Source organism: Geotrypetes seraphini, chromosome 1 (assembly GCF_902459505.1).
Source record: "Geotrypetes seraphini chromosome 1, aGeoSer1.1, whole genome shotgun sequence".
Classification (NCBI taxonomy): Eukaryota; Metazoa; Chordata; class Amphibia; order Gymnophiona; family Dermophiidae; genus Geotrypetes; species Geotrypetes seraphini.
Window position 1 is genome coordinate 205,885,702 of NC_047084.1, and position 17,430 is coordinate 205,903,131.

A 17,430-nucleotide genomic window follows, 5' to 3' on the forward strand; every position below is an offset into this window, starting at 1 on the left:
GTAGCACCGACATGTCGGCCTCCTCTTCTGTGCTGGCCTTGAGCATGTGCGCATGCTCAAGGCCTGCGAGAGAGAACGTGAACTCGCAGGCCTTGAGCATGCGCACATGCTCAAGGCCAGCACAGAAGAGGAAGCCAACATGCTGGTGCTACATTAAAGTAAGAAGAGGGCTCTGGGAGACTTCAGGTTGCGGCGGGGGGGGGGTGCCCGATGGCAGCGGGGGGGGTGCCGGATTGCGGGGGGAGGGTGCCGGTTCACGGGGGGGCGCTCACAAATCGAGGCGCGCTCGGTTTCCGAGGCGCTGATTTTGCGAATGTTTTGCTCGTCTTGCAAAACACTCGCAAACCGGTGCACTCGTAAACCGAGGCACCACTGTATTCTGCTTGCCCTTTTCTCTAAGCCTAGGTCCAAACAAGTCATCAGATCCACACACATTCTAATCATAATAGAGAAGGTTTGGCCACTACTATGCCCTTCCCCTCTGCTAGCAAGACAAAAAGATAACTTAAGAATTGTTTAGGCAGCATTCTCTTCTCAAAGTCAGTGGATAGCAATTTATAGAAACTCTCCTGCTTTTATAAATCACTACCTTTTTTATTATTATTTATTCCTCCAGCTCCATATCCTCACATTCAATCAGAGCCATAATCTCTGGTTCCTCTAGCTCCATAAGTTTGCCTTCAGCCACTTCAGGATTGTCAGTGCCTTCCCAATCCATAGCTTGGGGAGAAGCCTCCTTGCCTTCCTGATTTGGCATCTTCTAGTCTTTGGCATGTTTTAAAGCCCTGCCTCCTTGTGGGAGGTCTCTGTATATATTGCTTTGTTAACCATGGGTTACCAGGATCCTGCCCCTCTCTCGCTCCTGGCTGCCTAACAACCCAGGGCTTAATTGCTGGAGATTTTTCTCTTTTATTATACTATGGATGATGTTTGACCGGGAGTGGCTACTCTGCTATAGGCCTCCCTCTTCTTCTTCACAACCCTCATAAAATGACCCCTAGATCCAGATTCTCCTTTTAGTTGTTCTTATACCATGTAAATATTTTAGTATTCCAGGGTATACATAGTTAAATACTTAAGGGTCTTTTTACTAATTTGCCATAGAAAGAGGCTTTGTGTGGGTTGTTTCCATATGCTAAGGCCATTTATACTGCAGCCAGAAAATGGTAAATTTTCTATTTTTTTCTATTAATGGCCATGTACTAATGTTAAAATACAGTAATAAAATGAAATTCCCACTGCTATACAAACTCGACGCAGCCAGGGTTTTGTGGTGATCGAAGGGAGCACCACTTCATGAGTGCAAGTTACAGAGCAGTTCTAAACTAAACATAAGAGCAAAATTTTTTTTTTTTTTAATAATTTTTGAGAAAAAGTTCTACTTCATAGTGCCATTGACTCATGCTTGAGTTCTAGCAACTTGAGGAATTACAGATATAGCAAAGAAATCAGATCCTCCAGCATCATCCCTATGGTTGTTTTCAACATGTTTAGCCATCTGATTGTAGGTCACCCTCTTTGCTTGGCTCCTTCGATCTTTCTAAACATGATGGCCTTCTCCAATGACCTTTCTCTTCTGACAGTAAGACCAGGGCAGGATTAATTCTTCGAGGGCCCCTAGGCACACAAGTACACTGGGCCCCCTAGCTCTACTCCGCCCACACCCCATCCACGCCCCGCCTCCATTTATTTACCTGTTTTCTTATTTACTTCTTTATTTCCACTTGTATTTCTTTTTTTTCTTTTATTATAAAATTCGAAACAAACAACAAAGATCATCATACCAGTGCCATTGTACAGTTTAGTTCTATGCAAACCCCAAACATTTCTGAACAAACCCCCCCCCCTTCCTTCCCTTCCCACCTACTTGCCCAGGACTTTAACACAGAACCCTTTCCATATGTATAGAAAAGTGTTCAAATGCATTGTACAGCAGTAATACTATCTGAAACTTAAGTATATTAATAACAAAGTTTTCAACTCCTCTCAACTGATTCACTCTATGTCATCCAACTTTAACCCATATGTATAAACAACCAAATCTGTAACTCCTCTGGTACGTTCCGCTCCATGTATGTTAATTTGTAACAAAACAAGGCAAGCGATCCACCCAAAAAAATCCAATGTGGAACAAAAGAAGATCAGCAGACAATAAGGAGATTCAAATCAGGTTTATTCAAGGTGCTCCCAGGAACCATGCCTTTTGCGTTTTGCAAAACAAGGCTGGTCATCGCTATCAGAAAACCATGTCTTTCATACACATACATAAGCGATGATGGTCCTGGAATATTCTTGCCATGGTCTCCATGCAGGAAATACATGACTGAGCACTTATTAATATTTTTCAAAAAATATTTATTGGGGGGATAAAAAAAATATATAAATAAATAAGTGATAAATAAAAGCTGTTTTTTTGATTTTTTTCATATACACAGGACACAGAACCACCCTCACCCAGTATGGAATAAGTAATCACAAACTAACCCCCCCTTTTTTTTTTTTTTTTTTACAAAAGCACGGAAGAGGTTTTTAGCGCTGGCTGGCAGGCTGAATGTTCTGCACTGTTCTGACGATCATAAGAATTCTATGATCATCGGAGCAGTGCAGAGCATTCAGCATGCTGGCTTGTGCTACAAATTGAAGGAACAGTACAGTTTAGGGGGTGAAAAAACAATGGTGCATATCCCCAATACTGAACAAAATATAAATATAGCGGATGTAAATTTGAAAAAAGAGAAATAAAGCACTTTACAAATTAACAAATAAAAATAAAACAAAAAATGGAAAATAAGATAATACCATTTTATTGGACTAATACATTTTTTAATTAGCTTTCAGAGGTCAAAACCTCTATCCTTAGGTCAGTAAAGTATACTGCTGTTACAGTATCCTGTCCTGACCTGAGGAAGAATTTGGTCTCTGAAAGTTAATCAAAAATGTATAAAAATTAGTCCAATAAAAGGATCACTATTTCTATTTCTAAATATTTATCAACACAGCTACAATACTACTTTATCCTAAAGCAAAAAAATTCTATCTTTGTCATGTGGTTTCTGCTTTCCTCATCTTCTTGTCATTCTCTTCCTTCCATCCACTGTCTGCTCTTTCCAGAAAATGTCTGCCTCCCTCTGCCATCTCTCCTCCTGCCCCCTACCCCCCTTGGTCTGGCATCCATCATCTTCCCTCTGTTCCCCTCATGGTCTGGCATCTCTCTCCTTCCTCCCCCCCCTGTGGTTTTTAGCATCTCTCTCTCTCTTCTCATTTCCTCCACTCAGATCTGATATCTGTTTCATTCCCCGTTCTTTGGCATCTCTCTCCTTTCTCTTTCCTTTCTTTCTCTTCTCTGGTCTTCCTTCTCTATTTTCTGCCTCTATCTAAATTAAATTCTTTCTTACTATTCAGCCCTCAGTTTCCCTCTTTTCACTGTTTACTCACAGCTTGCCACCCCTTTCCTTCACTCCTCCACTATCTCACTAACTATCTTCTTTCCCCCCCCCCCACATCCAGCATGTGGGAAAGCAGTAGCAGAGGTGAGGGCTGGGCACAAGTTTTCCCCACTTCCGTCATCTGCCCTGCCTTGCTCCCTTCTGTCTCCCTTCTCCCCACTTCCATCATCTGCCCTGCCCTGCTCCTTTCTTCCCATATCCATCATCTGTCCTGCTCTGCCCTGCCCCCTTCTCTCTCTCCCTCTACCTCAGGCCCATCTCACCACTTACCTTTCAATCTGATTTTTTTTTTTCAAACAGCGACGCCCCCCCAAGCTTCGATTGGCAACGCGGCCCCCCCCCCCATCGATTGACCAATCGGCAACGGAACACCCCCCCATTGACAAAAAGTAAGATAAGCAAGGAACGCGGGTAAGAAAGGCAATAGCAACTGTAATTTTGCAAGTGGTGCTACTTGCCCAAAGCTTCCCTCTGACGCAGCCAGGCGGAAACAGGAAGCTGCGTCAGAGGGAAGCTTTGGGCAAGCAGCACCGCTTGCAAGATTACAGTTGCTGTTGCCTTTCTTACCCTAGCTCCTAAGCACCTTTGAGCATGAGTGTCAATCACCTGCTAGGTGATTTATAGAATCACACCTAGCTATAACTAAACATTCTTAGACGCCGTTAGGCATCAAAACATTAGGCAGCCTGCCATTAGGCTAGGCTTTTCTTGGCCTAAATGAAACCACACCCAAATACTGCCCTGAATCTGCCCCTAACTGTGTCTTCTTGCTAAAAGGTGCCTCAGTGTAGATGCCTGCCTTGAAGTGCTAGGTGCCTATCAGTTAGTTAATTTTTTAATTTTATTATTATTTTTTTAATGAGGGGGTGCTGTATAGTTAGTCTCAGCCCAACTAACCAACTTCTGAGCATTATTTTTCCACTGTAGATGATTAGCTTCCCCTTTTAACAAAACTGTAGCACAGTTTTTAGCACCGGCTGATGCTCATAGAATTCCTATGCACGTCAGAGCTGTTATCTCCATAGCCGGTGCAAAAACCGTGCTATAGTTTTTATAAAGGGGGGAGGTAAATTAATTGAAAAAATTAACCCCCCTTTTATCAATCTGAGGAAATACTTTTTTTTACAGAAAGAGTGGTAGATGCCTGGAACAGTCTCCCAGAAGAGGTGGTGGAGACAGAGACTGTGTCTGAATTCAAAAGGGCCTGGGATAGGCACGTGGGATCTCTGAGAGAGAGAAAGAGATAACGGTTACTGCGGATGGGCAGACTAGATGGGCCATTTGGCCTTTAAATGCCATCATGTTTCTAAGTTTAAGAGGCGCTACCATTTTTTTAGTGCGGGTCAATAAGGTCAGTGTTCAACTGCTATAGAAATTTTATGAGCATCAAAGCATTTATTGCACCGGCTTGTTTTTTTTAAAAAAACTCTAGTGCAGCTTGATAAAAGGGGCCCTAAGTTGGGTGCCTGATCGGCTAGTCATGCCAATCTAGGTACCTAACTTCAGTTGCCATTTATAGAATATGGGCCATAGGGCTCCTTTTATCAAGCCACGCTAGCGGTTTAACGTGCACAATACCACGCGCTAAACTGCTAGCCGCTAACACCTCCCTTGAGCAGGCGGTAGTTTTTAGGCCAGTGCGGGGGTTAATGCATGATGAAAATTCACGCGCGTTAACACCACCAGCGTGGCTTGATAAAAGGAGCCCATAGTCTCACAGAGGTAAAATATGATAATCAATAGTTAAGTGTCACTGATTATCATATAAGGTATCAATTAGCGGGAGTTAACTGGGTAGTAGGTTCTCACCAGTCAACTCCTACTGAATATATTTTTTTATTAATATAGAACTGAAAATAGAAAGAAAAATTAGGGAAAGCTGATAAAGTAATGATAAAACATTGCTGGAAGATGGCAAAATAGCTATAAAAATGCTTCCTAGTATTGCTACTACAGTATCGACTCAACAGGACTCTTTGGTGACTGCAACAATTTTCTCTAATCTACAGCAATTGCATTTTAGTTTGACGTTACCTGATACTGAGGAACCCAAACGATGCCATTTTCTGAAAATTGTAGAGAAGTCATGTTGGTCAGTCATTTGTAAGTTGTTAATAAATCTGTTGTAAAATAGCGAACTGACATAGTGGCTGAACTTTGCTCTTTTCTTCTAGTGACGGCCTTTCCTCTTTTAAAACATTACATGAGCAATGCTAAAAACATTTATATGTCATGCATGACAGCCTGCAATTTGTGTGAACAGTTTCTAAATGGTGTTCTGCATGTTTGCTATTTTACAATTCAATTTCGGCTATGGAGATAGTAGAACATAATGGTATCAAGCACTTTCATTCTCATGAATAATGTTTTCCTGGTCTATGCTTATAGAAATGATTGTATTGAATAAGGCAAGAGGTATACTGTATAGTAAGTTGATTGCTGTCTTTTGTGGGCATGCATATTATTAGATATATGCAAACAATATTCCTTGTGATCATTTTAGAGCCTGCTCTATGTAACTTTTTTGATGGGATTCCGTTTTTAATAGGATTGTCAGATTGTTGTTTTTTTTTGTATTTTTAAAATTCCTGGTAATGCAGTTCAATAAAGTAAATGAATATTTTTCAAAAATTTACCCACCCCCTTTTTACAAAACCGTAGTGTGGTTTTTAGCGCCGTCTGCAGTGGTACTACCACTACTTATCACTTATATAGAACTGAAAGGTATACACAGCGCTGTGCATTTTTACATTTATAGACGGTCCCTGCTCATAAGAGCTTACAATCTAACATGGACAGAGAAAACATGGCATAGAGTGTAGGGGATGGAGTACCTAAGGTGAGAGGAGTTAGGAGTCAAAAGCACTCTCAAAAAGGTGGGCTTTTAAAGGGGCCTTGAACACTGCCAGAGATGGAGCCTGCCGTAGAGATTCAGGCAGTTTATTCCAAGCATATGGTGCAGCAAGGCAGAAGGGACAGAGTCTGGAGTTGGCAGTTGAAGAGAAGGGCACAGATAGGAGGGACTTGGGATTTACCAGCTGAGCGGAGCTCACCGGGTGGGGGGATCATAGGTGTAAATAAGTGAAGAGAGATAGTGAGGGGCAGCTGAGGGAGTACATTTGTAGGTCAGTACGATAAGAGGAGTTTGAATTGTATTCGGAAAAGGATGGGAAGCCAATGACATGACTTTAGGAGAGGAGTAACGTGAGTAAAGTGGCTCTCCCAGAATATGATATCTAGCCACAATAATGCCAAGCCTCAGAGACCGATAATTCAAGCCACTCTTGCTGAAAAATGATTTGGTCAAGATCTCAATCATGGGCTAATGGCATGGAAAAGTCATAAACTTTTAAACTTTTTTATATATAAGACTTTTTTAGATTTTTTTGTCTTTAAGCGTATAATTTAAAGCCTTAAAGTATTTTTTATAATAAAGCATCCAATAATGCAAAAAAAGTGCATAAACGTGAAAAGGCACTTGGCTTAATTGTGAAGCAGCACTGCATTCAACCCAACGGGGCCACCGTTTCACCTGCGAGGCTTCGTCAGGGGAAAAAACCAATTGCAGTGCCTAAAAATCAAATATAATGAAATATACTTCAAAACAAGTTCTTTAAGCACAACATGGATGCATACATTAAACAAATTCAAATGCAGTAATTTTTAATAGATACAGCAAACTTACGGAACGCTTGTAACCTGGACATTTGCTTAAAAAATGGCGTCAGATTGAAAAAGACGCCGAGAAGTTTAAATACCCTGGTCAAAAGGAGGCGGCGAAAAAAGCCGCGTCTGTGCATGTGACATCAAAAGAATGAAAGCGTGATGACGTGACACTTACAGCGAACATGCTCATATCTAGAGTCCTAAAAATACACAGAAATTACACTATTCTATTATTTATGTATATAACTGTGTGCCCCGTGTGTTTCTATGTGTACACCCACCTTCACACTATTCACTTTTGTATTTAAGTACCATTTTGTAGAATTAACATATAATAGAAATATAATCATTTACTTTATTTTATATTTTTATTTACATTTTTTTTATATCCCACCTATTTACAAATCTAGGTGGCTTACAGAGTCACATACTGTGACAAACCCAGTGCTACTGCTGGCTTGTCACCATTTAAAAGTAAAAAGAAAATCATTCCAAAAGTGAGAAAAGCTCACCAGGAGTTTGACCCCCAGCTCACGGACAGGTGAGGCTGTCTATCCAGACCCAGTTTCCTCAGAGCATGACTACTGGCAAGATAACTCATTTAACCCTGAAAAAGCTAAAGTTAGACAGCACACAAAATCTTTCAAAGTTTCAGTAAGAAAGCAGGCTGAGCTCCCTATAATCAGGACAGGCAGCAGTTTGCAGGTTGGCCAAAGGGGGAGCCAAAGAGAGATTTGACCCATAGGTTTGGGGTGGGGTTTTCACAAACAAAAAGCAGAGCCTCAGACAGAACAGGGACAGAAAGTTCAGCAGGAGGAGCTGTCACTGAGTAAATCCCAGCCTGAGCCAAAGCCAGGCATAGAGATGTTGGAACTGGATGAACCTGCCCAATTGCCTCAAATAGAGCTCATAAGCCTAGAGGAGTGTATGGAAGTGGCAGAGGAGCTGACTCCTGAAGGTGAGCTGTTTGAGCCTATGGAGACCAGTTAAGTTGAAGAAGACTATTTTGTACTTGCTTGTGTCAGAAGTTTGCATTAACATAAGAGAGACTCTCTTGAATTGAAAAGGCTGTGATAAGGTCAGAAGTATGTTTCAGTATTACTCCAAACTGGAAGCAACAGAGGGTTTTTGTTTGTTTGTTTGTTTGTTTTTGAACCTGTTTCCACAAGTGGTGGAGGAACCATAAGGCTGTGTTTAAAAGCTTTCAGGTTTATTTAAAATTTGATAATATCGTTTATAATACTAAGCGATGTACATTATAAAAACAGGGATACAATATTTTTTTTTTGACCCATTAGTTTTTGTCTTTTTGCTTGTTTTCTGGGGAACTGAAAGATACAACCTGATTGACAACAGAACAACTCATAGGAACTTTATGATATTGTTTTACCCTTTGAATCCTGCTTGATTGCAGTTTGTTTTTTTTTCTTTTGAAAGAAGGTGCTGGTAAAACTGGGACTACAGCTGTGGATAGGGTTTGTCACCTGCCTCACTGAGGAGAGCCAAGCCGGAATATACTTTTTGTGTGCTGTGTTTGTTTTACTATATATTATTTTTTTTGCTCATGACATTACTTTGCTTTATGGAACTGCTACTTACCTTTGTGGGCTTATGAAATAAAAGTTTGTCTATGATTTGCATACTATATTCTGGGTTAGGCTGGGAAAGCAGTGCAGCCACTATTTGGGCCATCACCCACTGTAGAGCAATCCCTATTTGGGAAGTGTGCCTGGTTCTTTATATTGCCGCCTGGTGAAGAGTTACCGCCATAGACCTTGCAGACCCCAGACTCCAGAGGCAACAATACATAATAAATGTGCAATAATTGACAAAAACACTTTACAAATTTAGAAATAACCAAAGAGATTTTGATGTTAGGTAAGTGCCCATTTGTGTTAGGGACCCATAGGAGCTCAGTTTTACTTGGGTTCAGGCAGAGTCTCTGTGCAGTGCTGTGTGGGTATGCTATAGAAATAAGTAATAGAAGTAATAGTAGTTTGTTGTTTTTAGCCCATTCTAGAATTAATGTTAGACAGATAGTCTGTTCAGAGCTGGGAGTAAATCAGTGAATGAGTAGCTGTATGTCATCCACATAGGAGTGGAGGAGTGGTCTAGTGGTTAGAGCAGTAACATAGTAGATGAAGGCAGATAAAGACCTGAATGATCTATCCAGTCTGACCAAGCTTACCCACTCTTTAAATTACTGATTTAATTTAAATGTTCCTTCTTAGCTATTTCTTGGCAAGAACCCAAAGCTCTGCCCAGTACTGTGCTTAGGTTTCATCTACTGAAGTCTCCGTCAAAGCTCACTCCAGCCCATCTAAGCCATCCCAACCATTGAAGCCCTCCCCAGCCCATCTTCAACCAGTTCTGGCCTTAGTTCTTCAATATTTACCATTATTTTCTGATTTGAGATCCTCTGTGTTCATACCATGCTTTTTTTAACTCTTTCACCTGTTTTCTCTCTACCACCTCCCTCGGGAACACATTCCAGGCATCAACCACCCTCTCTGTAAAGAAGAATTTCCTAACATTACTCTTGAGTCTACCACTCCTGAACCTCAAATTATGTCATTTGGTTTTACCATTTTCATTTCTCTGGAAAATATTTTATTCTACATTAATACCTTTCAAGAATTTGAACGTTTGAATCATATCTCTCTTGTCCCTCCTTTCCTCTATGGTATACATATTCAGGGCTTCCAGTCTCTCCTCATATGTCTTTTGGCCCAAGCTTCCTACCATTTTTGTTTCCCTGAGGTTGTGACTCTGGGCACTTCATTGCCTCAGGTACAAAATAAATGCCTGTTAAAAATATGTAAACCACTTTAATTATAACCAAAAAATTAATTTGCACATGCAAATCTGCAATACATAGAGATTTGCCCGCACAACTTTGGTCACAGTATATAGAATCTGGGGAACAATGCTGAATAGGTCGGAGAAAATTTTCAGTAGCAGCAGTATTATACAACTGAAAATTCATAGATAAAGGACAGATATTTTGCTGCTTCCAGTAAAAGGCTGAATTCAGTAAATGTTGCTCAAACTTTGCCACTAGAAAAAAAAGTCAGCACTGATTCCTGCGTGTAACAGACTTACAGCTACTGAAACCCAGTGTAAATACTGGTGCATAAGTTAGGTGCATTGAGGCCTTAGTCTATAATTACACAGGCATATTTTGGGAATGCCCCTAACACACCCAGACACATGCCCCCTTTTAAGTTACATGCTAATACTCATAGAATTAGCCGCCATGCCTTATAGCAGTGTGTTGCAAACTTTTTAAGCTACGTCACACCAATCTCAGGGCCATGACTGGAGGGTGTCCGGAAATGCGTATTTGTCGACATGATGACATCATGTGCATGTGTGACATTATCACGTCGATGTCCGTGCATGCGCAAATGTCCTCCAGATGTGGCCCTGAGCCTCCTATTACCAGCTGTGCGGGGTGCTGCTAAAGGAGAGGTGAGGAGAAGGGGCATAGGCGCCGGTGAGAGGAAAGGCACAGGCTGACTGACTACAGGACTTGCCTCTCACTGCGGCATCTCGTGACACACCTGGAATCTGCCATAGCACACAGTTTACGATACATTGCCTTATAGAATAGCATGCAGCCTGATGGGCATGCAAATTTTTAATGAGTGCCAATTAACATAAAAAAAAAATTGGTTGTTAGCATCCATGTATTGATGTTAACTAGCTTGTTATTTAATTAATTTGTGCAAGCATCTTGGGCACATGCTCAAATTTGGGCATGCAGTTCTGGGCACCATATACAGAATTTGGGGTAAATGTATAAGACCTTTTGAATATCTAATCTACTGCGCCCTTATTGACTTGTTATTTTATGATTCTCTTACTCTCACTTGAGTCTTTGGTTTCAAATGTTACATCATATGCTGCCATGACTTTATAGCTATAGAATAATATATGATTTTGTTACCTCTAAAACTCCTCTTATCCTCCGCTTTATCCTGACTGATGTGCAACTATTGTGCAGATTAATTAATTTGGACTCTATACCTTGTTTTGAGTACTCTGATGGTGGACCAAGAGTACATTCTTGTTAAATAAATAATTAATGCTTAGTGCCAGCAACATTATTTCCTTTAAAAACTTCCTTTAATAATTATAACACATTTGATAAGCTTGAATCTTGCTGGAACATAGCAGAGAGCTTTTAATGTTAATGTAGTCATTTTGGAATCAATCCCAGTGTCTGTTCAAATCATTTTCTTGACCAAGTATAGTGTTAAGAACTTCACAACCGCAAGATGATTTTCTCCTGGCTGCTATAGTTAACATTAACATTATATAGGTCGTCACATAAAGGAATCTATAATTTGGATAAAATCTTGTTCCAGTTACATTGTAGCTTCCTGATACTAAGAAGGACTATTTTTAAATTGGTGAGATTAATAAAAATCTAGGCTGTATGTTTAAAAAATGTAATAATCTCAAATGTTGCCATGTACAGTTCTTATAACAAGAAATAAATCAATGTATACATGCATATTCCTTTAAGAATTTTGTGACTGAGGGATTATATCCATACTTTGAAATAATAGAGTTGGCTGTACATATTACACATGGCTGTGATATAGAGCATGTGGAGAGGAGAGGTAGGTTTGGGCAGAAAGATAAGTAGCTCAGTCTGGCCAGGTTCAGTTTTAAGTGGTGGCAAGACATTCAGGCAGCAATGTCGGACAAGCAGACAGACCTGGGCTTGGATTTCTGCAGAGATTTCTGGTGTAGAGAGGTAGATTTGGGAGTTGTCAGCATAGAGGTGATATTGAAAACCATGGGAGGAGATCAGAGCGATTGCGTCAGAGGAAACATGCTACCATATGGAGAGCGGCCTGCGAGGTTCGCTACAGCCGGCCGCAAACTTAAGCAGGCCACTTTGAACAGGAGCGGCGGCAGGAACCATGAATGGATGGATGGAGGGAGGGGAAGAATGGGAGGGGAAGCGAAAAAAGAAGGGCTATGGAGCAGGCAGGAAAGGGGGCTGTTTTGGTGGGAGGGTTGTGCTGAGTGCAGACAGCAATCATGGGAGGTGGGGGAAACAGAAGGGGGCCACGGAGCAGGCAGGCATGGCACAACAGGGGGCCAGAGGGAGAGGGAAAGGGGGCTGCTTTTGGGGGCGGGGTGTGCTGGGGCAGACAGCAATTGGGGGGAGGAACAGAAGGGCCACGAAGCAGGCAGGCATTGCATAACAGGGGGAGAGTGAAAGGGGGCTGCTTTGGGGGGATGGTTGTGCTGGGGGCAGACAGCAATCATGGGGGGGAGGAATAGAAGGGGGGAGGAATAGAAGGGGGCCATGGAGCAGGCAGGCATTGCACAACAGGGGGAAAGGGGGCTGCTTTGGGGGGAGAGTTGTGCTGGGGGCAGACAGCAATCATGGGGGGAACAGAAGGGGGCCACGGAGCAGGCAGGCATGGCACAACCGGGGGGTCAGGGGGAGAGAGAAAGGGGGCTGCTTTGGGGGGAGGGATGTGCTGGGGCAGACAGCAATCGTGGGGGGGAGGAACAAGGGGAGCCATGAAGCAGGCAGGCATTGCACAACAGGGGGAGAGGGAAAGGGGGCTGCTTTGGCAAGCAGGGAGGCCAGGGAGACAGACAGAAAGAAAGACGCACAGACAGGGGACCAGGGAGAGACACAGACACAAAGAATGACAGACAGACGTCCAGGGAGAGAGAGAGACAAATAAAAACAAAACAGACATACAGACATCTACTCTAGCACCCGTTAGTGTAACGGGCTTAAACACTAGTACTTTAATATAATAAGTTCAATATAAAACAATTCAAGGCTTGTGTGGATGGAATCAGGTGGTTTGCGGGGATGGGGACCGAGCTTACGGGGATTAGTCCAATAAAATGGTATTTTCTTATTTCTCATTATTTGTTTTATTTTTATTTGTTAATTTGTAAAGTGGTGATTGTTATGTATCAGTTTTTTTCAAATTTACATCTACTGTCTTTATATTTTGCACAGTATTAGAGGACATGTGTTACTGTTTTTGTGGTGTTGCATTGTATGCAGAGTCTGGTTTCTTGGCGGTTCAGTTTAATTTTTGTCTATATATTTCTGCTTTTAATTTGTGATTATTCCATATTGGGCGAGGGTGTATCTCTGTTCTGTATGTATGAAAAGAACATAGTTTTCAGTTGGCATTGACTGCAGGATCAATTGACTGTGCAGGATATGGCTTGTTTAGTTTTACAATGTATGTGTTGGTGTCCTAGTGCTCACTGCAGTGTTTAAGATGCTGCCTTTTCCTAGGTACACTCTTGTGTGATATGTGGATTGTTACTAAAAATCATGTTTTTCATATAGATGGAGGGGGGGGGGTCAAAAAATGATGGGCCCCGGGTGTCACATATACTAGGTACGCCACTGTTATAACCCATCCTTCCCTGGAGCCCAGAACGGGTTACAAGGATACGTACACAGAAGTGTTCAGGAATAATAACACACATGCTACAGAGGAGCAAATAGCTAGATGAAGTAGACTTTGAAGGAGGAGGAGCAGCAAGACTGAGCTGGAAGAAGGGGTTGAAATTTATAAGAAGGTGAGAGTAGCAGCCCAACATCACAACTGCAACCAACTTGGTGATGTATTTGGGAGAGAAGGTAACCTCCATGACATAGGGCAGTGATATAAGCAGAAAGAATAGGGATGGCTGAATGAAAGGGAGAAAGTGTTGAAGCATTAGGAATGTGAAGAGAGTGGAAGACAAAAGGGAGGGTGAGGTGTATGCCTGTCATTAATACTGTACACTCTTCTGAAATAATACACCTTCTTTCAAAAGAGTGTCTGCTTTTTGCAAAGAGTGCACACCATTCACCAGGAATGTGCCCTATTTCAAAAGAGTGCATTCTTTTCAATGCACAAATAATACATGCATGCACGTACTAACAGAAAAGAACGCATATTTGAGTGGATGGAGCAAGATGGCAGCAATAAGGACTGTCTGAGCCACAGTGATTTTGCTTGTTACCTATCACCAAAATGGGTGAATCCACTGTTTGCCCTGAATTGGTAGCATGAAATATTGCTACTATTTGGGTTTTTGCCAGGTACTTGTGAACTGGATTGGTCATTGTGACAGCAGGATACTGGATTAGATGGACCATTGGTCTGATCCAGTAAGGTTATTCTTATGAGCTTTCCTCCTGCTCCTACACAGCGCCAATCTTCGGGAACAGAAGGAAAGTCCTCCTGCTCCTGCTGCTTCAGCAGCCTGCCGCCCAATAGCGCATCATCTGATGCACGGGGGGGGGGGGGGCCTAAGGCACTGATTAGCTGAAGCGCCTTGGGCTCCTCCCTGGGATGAGTCTGAGGTGCCTCAGTCAATCAGTGCTTTAAGCCCCTCCCCGTGCATCAGATGAAGTAGGAGCAGGAGGACTTTCCTCCTGCTCCCGAAGAGTGGCATAGCAGAAGGGTCCAGGCACCCTCCTGCTCCCGAAGATGAGGGAGCCTTATCACAAGGAGCAAGAGGGACCGGGCACCCCTCCTGCTCCCAACTATTTTAAAGGTACTGGGGTGGGTGGGCCGGGCCCAACCGCCTGGTCCGACCAGGGGTGGGCCAGGGTTAGGAGGCCTAGGCGCTGGAGGGATTGAACACCCTTCCTGCTCCCAACTTTTTGGTGCCGGGGGCGGGACGTGCCAGTCGGCGGGGGGGAGGGCGAGGGCCATGCCGGTCGTGGGGGTCAGTGCCATGCTGCATGCAACATTTTTTTATTTTTTTTTTAAACGCTGATGGCAGGAGGGAGTTGGCATCCATCATGCCTTTTTCTCTGGGGGGGCGTGTTTGGGTGTGGGAGGGCTGTGCTGGGAGGGGTGCGAGGGCCGTGCCTTGGTAGGGCGAAGGAGAGATTGGGGCGGGCAGGAGAGATCGGGACCTGTGTGGGGGGGGTGTCTTGCAGGCCGGTGTGTCGGGCCAGTGCCCGATCTCTCTTCCCTGCTCGCCGGACTCTCCTGCTCTCTGCCGCCATTCCTCACAGTGCAGGACCACTTTAAAACCACAGGCTTGCACTGCAGGGAATGGCGGCAGAGAGTAGTAGTGTCCGGAAGCAGGCAAGAGAGATCTGGGCAGAGCAGGCAAGGCAGGAGAGATCGGGTCTGAACCCTGACAGCAGTGACAGGAGGCTGCCTCTCCTGTCACTACTGTCAGGGTGCGCGCATGAGCGGGGATCGCTCTGGCCATGAGTAGGGGGCATGTTTATGATCGTCCCCATTTGCATGCAGGCCTTTACTGAAATTGTCAGCCGTCATGCAAATAGAAACGGATTGTGCACGGTTGGAGGTTTAGTGAATTTGGGCCAATGTCCTTTCTGGTAAATTTAAAAGCTGTTGAAGATCAAGTAATTTAATTATCTGCTATTGTTGTTGAACACATAGTTTTGGTATCAGATCAAGAGAAGTGTTTGAATTCTTTGCAACTGAGAGTTAACAAGTTAGATTCTTTTAGAAGTGGCTTTAGGAAAATATAATTATTCAGAAGTTAGAAGCAATGGAAAATTTATCAAAGATAAAAAATAAATATTTGTTTTATTTATTTTCAAAGGCAAACTGGCATTCCTGCTGAAGCAATGTTGAAAGCTATATGAATAAAGCTTTGGGTATTTCTATGTATTCTCTTCCTAATTTGAAAGGAGTTTTCTATATTTCAGTTTCTCAATGGAATAAAGATAACGAGTTATGTTTAGAAGCTGATTTATCAGCAGGTAATTTAAATTAATCTGATGTTACAACTTCCTTATTAGCTTTCATGTTGATAGCAACATTTGCTATAGTAATGGAAAGAAACAATCAGGACCCTGACCACTTAAACCCCTGATCTGCCTGGCTTTCCAGATTGTAGTGATTGGCCTCAGCTAACAGTTCCAGCCTCAGATAACTCCAAGAGCTGTACTGAAGCAGAAAGCCTGGGAATGGAAAGGAAGTCTTCTCAGTGTCCTTGGAAAGCCGGGCCACATGAGGCTGCCCCCAGAGCTTCAAGGCAGTTTCAAGTTTCACCCAGGAGTGAACTGGAGGGCTGGCTGAGAAGGCTTTCCGAGGAGACTAGGACAATTAACTGGGAGTCCTCAACAGTGCCTGAGAAGGTGAAAGTTACCAATTTCCCTGAGGAGAGGCAACTTCCCATAGTAGACAGTAAGGAAATTGAAGTTGCTGAATGTATGCCTTTTAGAAAGGGGAACACTCTAAGCACATACAAATATTTTGTTTTGTTTTCTTTTGATAAGACTCTGTTTTGTGATCTGCACCCTAAGTGGGGGTGAATCCCTGTGTTGTTTGAAAGAGTAAAGATAGAGGGATTCTATGGGTGGAAGGGACCTTGGGGGTATAGAATTAGCAGACACATGGAGAAGCTGGAGTGAATCTCTATACAGCCAATAGGCTAGGTTTGTTTATTCAATTCAACCATGAGTTTTGTTGGAAGAACCTATGCTTTACCTGGGCCAGCCAGGAACAGAATTGTGCTGAGGACTCGGTGCAGACCTGAAAAAAAAAAGACCCTGATAGGATTAGGGCTGGGGTTTTGGATGGCCCTGAATAAATTTGGAGGACAGTGTTTTGCCCCTAGTGTTTTGGCTACATAGGAGTAGAACCCACTTAGAGCTAGGTGAACCCCGAGGCCTATCATAAGCCTAAGCCTACCTTAGACTTTCCCACTGGGAATAAAATCACCTTTGGGATGAAAGTTCGAGTGATTATTGACTTAGCCCAGGATCCGCTGCTAGAATCACCTCCTAGAATTCTCTGAAGTGGCGACACCTGCCCAGTGGTGCCCTAGGTGGCCATCTGGGCATGACACATGATTGTGTGGTACTCAGAAGAGCCATTTTGTGAGCCAGCCACCAGGGCAGAAATGCAGTACACCATGAGCTACTATGAGAGGTTACAGCAGCCATTTTGTGAGGCTAGCCACTAGTGTCAGAAGCAAGGGCATTGCTCTTCTACCCCCCCCCCCCTCCCAAATCCTCTGGAAACCAGTGACTAGAAAGTAAGTCCAAAGGGGCCTACCTAGAGTATTGGGACTAGGTTTGAGAAGATAACATTGCAGGGGGGTTTAAACTTGGTGTAGGTTTGGGAGAGGGTGAAAAAGAAGGAGGAGGGGGAGCATGATACTTTACTGTTCAATAATTTTTATTGATATTTAAAGAAAAGTCATACATATATAATCACAATACAATACAATTCAACATAGGTCATGTATGAAAAAAAATCAACCCCCCAAACCCCCCCCAAAAAAAATCCCCACTAAACAAACAAACATTAAGATCAAATTAGCAATTAAAATG